A 6,000-nucleotide genomic window follows, 5' to 3' on the forward strand; every position below is an offset into this window, starting at 1 on the left:
GAAGCAAGAAGAGGAGAGGGAGAAGCCGGCCGAGGCAAAGAAGGCACGACCAGGGCAATCTCCTAGGAAGCCACGGCCAATCCCTCAGATGAACCCGCCACCATGGCCACGGTCACCTCAGGAGTCAGCAAATCAGCAGCTACGTACTCTAGTCCCCCTCATAGCCACCTCGACGACCGTGCGTTCTGAGTCTCGAGACTCAGTACACAAGGGTGCACTAGAGGTCTGACAAGAAGTCGACTGGAGGATCAGAGAAGACGAAGGCCTGAAAGTTGACAAGGAAACTCGCCAATAAGAATAAGAAAAAAAGGAGGACAGAAGCAAAGAAATAAAACCATAATTCACTCACTCAGCTATCTTCTTCTTCATAAAACCAAAAGAAGACCTCGCAGGGGGAACCACAGCAGCAAAAACATCGCCACCACCCTGCGACGGGAGTAGCGCGACCGGTACTGGAGCCCTAGAAGAACTCGAACCCAATGACCGCTTACTACAAGGGAACAAGACCAAAGTCAAAACAAAAAGAAGGGTTCAACAACAGGAAAACGAGAAAAGAACTCACCGATGAGTAACAAGGGCGACATCATCATCCTCCTCTTCTTCACTCTCGACCAAGGCCACCATAGCGCTAGCTGAAAAAGGACAAAAGTACTTGGTCAAAGATAAAAACAAACAACAAAAGGGCAGAGCGTATCAATATGCTCACCTAAGAGCATGCTAGCTACAACTAGAGTACCTGGACAAGCACTCGACTGGCGAGACTTCTTGGCAGCAGATGGAGCAGAAGAAGAACTATCTGCTCGCCCCCTCTTTCCAAAAGTACGAGGAGCTCGAGGAACTGAACGAGGAACATACTCTTCATATACATCAGAAAATACGGAAGAAACACTAGGAAGCACCATGGTAGTTTGAAACTTACTGGCCAAGGATGCCCCAGCAAGACTACCCCCAGCCTCCACATTTGCAGGACAATCATCAAGGGGAATTGGATCAGCAAAATTATGCCACAATTCCTATAAAAGAGTAAAACAACAAGACAAGAAAGATTAAGCAAAAATGGACACAACAAAAGAAAATCAAAAGTACCCGCATAAGAAAAGAACAACTCACAGCAGGGGGCGGGTTGTTAGCACTGTACTTAAGGACAGCAAGCGGGACAACGCTTACTCCTTTCAGCATCTTTTGAAGATTCGAGCACCTCCTCATCAGTCAACTCAAGGGCAGGGACCATACGAGAAGGGTCCTCCGCCCCAGAGGACTCGAAACCGTAATGCTCTCGCTCCTTCAAAGGTTGAACTCGACGGTGAAGAAAACTAGAAATAATTCCAAAGCCGGTCAAGCCTTGCTGTTTCAGAGTGCAAATCCTCTCAAGAAATGGCTTGATCATCTGGAGCTCAGCCGCCGTCACAGGATTCTTTTCCCATCGGTCATTAACTAAGGGACCAGATCCAGAATAAATGGAAAGAGGAGGAATCAAGTTGGCGGCATAAAACCAGTCAGCATGTCAATCCCTCACAGAAACAACTAGGTCATAGTCAAAGAATTTGCTCTTAAGACCCTGGCGAAACTGAATCCCACAGCCACCAAGAACATTGATGTCATCGTGGTGGGGTTGGGGCTTCAGGCGAAAGAAGTAACGAAAGAGAGAAAGAGAAGGAGGAATTCCAAGAAAAATTTCACAAAGATGAACGAAAACAAAAAGATGAAGGACAGCATTGGAAGCAAGATGGTTCAGGCTAATCCCAAAATAGTTGAGAAATCGGTGAAGAAAGGTAGAAGCAGGAAGGTAGAGACCAGCATGGATGAAGGAGACTGAAAAGAATAATCTCACCAGGACTTAGAGCAGGGACCCGATGCTCGCCCGATGCTCGCCTGGAGCTCTCCAATCAGCAAATTCCTTGCTCTGGAGCAGACCATCACTCATGAGCTCGCGCAACTGGTCCTCAGTTGTAGTCAGAGCCGGCCAGACCTTCTGAGCAGCCCTCATGGCCATGAATTCTTGATTTTCAATGATAGAGAGCGATGCTTCCTCGTCGACAAAGGTCGCCTGGGACTTACTCGCCGACTTCTTCCTACCCATATACTAGCAAAAGCAATGGGGCACTAAGAATCGAGAAGACTCAGACGACAGCGCTCAGATGACGGCGACAATGGCGGCGGCGAAAGTTTGAAGACTAGGGTTTCAAAGAAAAATTAGGGCAGTAAGGAAGAAGAAGAGGAAAGGCCCTTAAATAGATTTTACACCAGTAAAAACGCGGCCCACCAGGCCCGCTTTTAACACAGCATGGAGACGCAACGGTCCATTTACTGACACAGCTAAAATGATGGATGTCACAAATCCACACAACGGTACAGTTCAACGGGCAGATTTCAGACTTATCCATCCTAGCACCACGGCGGAGTTATCATATTACTACAAAAAGAACTCATCAACAATAAAGCAAAGAAGGGTTACCTCACAAGGAGCGCAACAACCCAGTCCTTACAGAAAGAACTCAGGAAATCTCATCGACAACCGGGACATCAAGAGAATAAAGAATGATAACTCAGAAGACAAGATTCTTTCTATTATAAATGGTTTCAGAAAATAGAAGATTACACATCTTATAAGACCCAACGAACTCGGCACTACGACAAGCAAAGTAGCAAAGAGGAACCCGGACACGGCTAGGCTCTGGAACGACTACGTGTTCCAAATTGCTACTCGGTAGGACAAACCGCCCTCGGCTACACTATTTTTTTCAAAGGACGGACGTAGTGCATCCAAGGTGGAAATCAGCAGCACGACGGGACAACATGGAGCAGAGAAGGTCGGCAGGCATCTGTCTACCCAAGTCCGATGTGATGCTGGATATGGTGTTGATCTGCACTGGATAGTCTCAGGGCAGGCGACGAGGATCAACCCAGAACTGCCAGATGAAGGATCGCATCCCACATCACAAGACTCCCTCTAACTACCGCCACGTACTTCCAAGTACAATGCTACTGTGGAATTAGCCTACCTCTAATCCCCATCACAAGACTCCCTCTAGCTACGACAAGATACACAAGAACTACAAAATATGTCCGGTGGCTGCTCTACTTCAGTAACTATCATATTCATGACTATAGAGATTTCAGACCACGCAACAAAGTGCTCGATGAATCAAAACAGCACACAAAAAGGTATTTATAGACCAAAGAAGCGATGCACATAGACCGGGAGCACCAACGGAACAAACCTAACAAAGGACACAGTGAAAAGACAGAATTCAATGTAAGAGGACTCAGGCGTGAAGGAACAGTACTCAAGGACGAGCATATTCGAAAGGATATACCAACACTGTACAACTCGTGAGCAAACAACATTTACACTCAACCACTACCATACAACCACATCTAACAACAGCAGAATACCAGAAAATATGCCAAAACCCTGCACCAGAGTTCTTTTTGAATAAAAGAACCCGGATATACGCTCGGGGGCTGCAACAGGCAAGGTTTTTCAGCTCTTTTGAACAACATAAGATTCAAGACCCTCCAACTTTTTGTTCCAAATAGCAAGAGGCTCGAGGGGCTACACTCAGTGAGTGCACTTTTTCCTTAAAAAAAGCGCACATCACTCAGAAGACTTCTTCAAGACAAATCACTTCAAGGCCACACGATAAAAAGAATCCGGACATAGCTATATCCAAGCTCTTTTTACAAAGAACCCGGGTATATGCTCAAGAGCCCTTCGACGAAGAATCAGAGCGATTTCAGGAGAAGACCCTCCAGCTCCTTGTGCCAAACAGCAAGAGGCTCGGGGGCTACACCTAAATGGGAGTACTTTTTTCTTCAAAAAGGTACAGACCACGCGAAGATCTCACAAAGCGCTACACGGTTTCACTCAAGAAAGCACTCGAACGATGCTTGTTCCTACTCGACAAGACCTGAAGGAACAAGACGAGGTTTCCAAGGCTCAACCATGAAGTGCTCGGGGGCTTATCGGTGCGGGACCCACGGGATACCCCGCAAGGAAGGGAGAAGATCTAGTCTAACTAGGATTCTTCCCATGTAATCTTAGTAGTAGTATTATTCTGTAACCCTACTAGGAACGCTCATTATAAACCGACTAGGATTCTGATCTCCTGACTATATAAAGGAGGGCAGGGTTCCTAGAGACGAAAGAACAGAACAACAATTGTACGACACAACACTTTACAATCAATCCAACGTAAAGGCTAACGCCGACTGGACGTAGGGCTATTACTCGATCGAAGATCGAGGGCCCGAACCAGGATAAATCGACTGTCTCTTGCGTTAACCGTCGAGTTCCGCATACGCTGAATTCCGAACAAACTGCCCCGGGTACCCCCGTGGCAGGCTATCGGTGGTGAAACCTCGACAGTAGGGCATTTTGTAAATTCTTGCATCTGACACATGAGGGCAGTCATTTAGAAAATTCATAATTAAAGCACATGAAAACGTATTAAATTTTCATTAGCATTGTGCAAACCTTGGTGTTTCCGCACATGATAAGTTCCATGTTGAGTTTCCGCACATGAGGGATACCACATGGAAGCTCTGTGAAGGCATAGTTAAAACAGTCAGACGATGCTAGCAGCGCAACAGTCGCCTCTGCTGGGGCCAAGCATCCATTGAGCACAAGTTGGCTTCGGACTGTCGTGAAACTTGAATACATCAAGGTTTGGAGCTTGGATCTCAACCTTTTGCGTCCCATTGCAATGTTGCACGCGCAAGTAGCGCAACCGATACAATGGCTGCGACGTTTGCAAGCCACGCAGGGGTACAGCGCACGATGCTTCTTGAGATTTGTGAAGCCACAGAAATCAGGTGGTGGATTCAAGCAGAGAAACATGAGGCGCAATGATCTAACAGAAGAGCCATTGGAGCCGCTGAAATTATGCAGCGGAAAGATATACCTGCTGTCATGGTCATCGCCCCAGGACCCCTGAGAGAAATCAAAGACAATGTGCCTCGCTTTCGACATATAGCAGAGAAGCTAACCCATCTGTCAACATGGCGGGTCTGTCGTTTGCGGAGCTTGAATCTAACCACAAACTTTTTCAGAATGGTAGACCTGAGCTGACGCACGACACTGTTGACATTGCTGATGAACTTCTGTCGGTTCTTGACTGCATTGCTGCCGCTGCTGAACATCGTCTCCCTAGTGAACACCAGGTTCTCGTAGCATCTCCAAAGCCCTTCGCCACTTACGAGACAGTATGCTCATTCGCGCAGCTTCTTTGAACTCCAGCCGTGACAATACATCACGTAGGATATCCTGTGGAGCATAACGTATAACTCAGTCTCGACCAAAATCAATGTCTAGAAAGGAGAGGAGATTCGATAGGACTTACAGGAGGCAGATGCTGAAGCCGCGGAGCCTTGGCTCTAGTCTTCTTCTTAGAACCGTTATTATCCATATATCCTTCAGAGCCGGATGCCACTTTTTTTGCTTTTATAATCCGTAGCGGATATCAAAAATCAAAACTTCAGGACAATAAAAGAAGAATCGCACAAAATGTGAATAAGATCAGATTCGATTGGAGAAAATTTCCAACCTAGCTTTGATTCAACTACACGGGAGACGGGACGGGGACGCGGGATGGAGATTGGAGGCGTTCTGTCGTTGCAGGGAACAGAGAGAGGGCTCCGCGGCTGCGCTGTAGCCTTGAGGGCGTTGTTGTCGGAGGGTCGGGAGACGACGGCTCCGAGGCTGTCGTCGGCGCATCGTCGGGCTGTGGATTATTTACATATTTATCATCATTATGATGTGAGTAGTATAAAAAAGTACTATGTCAGTGATTCATGTGTTAGTGATACAGTATAAGATGTCATCCGTAATAATAGTAAATATAATATATTATATTATCACAGCAGCCGTTTTACAAGGAGGTCCGTCGGCGGGGGGCCGCAGGGGCGTAAGGACGCAAGCACCCGGATTGACTAATCGTGCAAAGCGCCGGTTAAAGGTGGGTCGGTTGAGCCATCGATGGAGTAGCGCGTTGACAACCG

General features: G+C 47.0%; 1 pseudogene; it reads right to left on the reverse strand.

The window, feature by feature from the left end:
- Positions 1–345: 345 nt before the first annotated feature.
- LOC136496067 (uncharacterized) lies at positions 346–5,427 on the reverse strand (annotated as a pseudogene).
- Between the last annotated feature and the right edge of the window lie 573 nt (positions 5,428–6,000).

The sequence above is a fragment of the Miscanthus floridulus genome, chromosome 12, assembly GCF_019320115.1.
Source record: "Miscanthus floridulus cultivar M001 chromosome 12, ASM1932011v1, whole genome shotgun sequence".
In the NCBI taxonomy this organism is placed as follows: Eukaryota; Viridiplantae; Streptophyta; class Magnoliopsida; order Poales; family Poaceae; genus Miscanthus; species Miscanthus floridulus.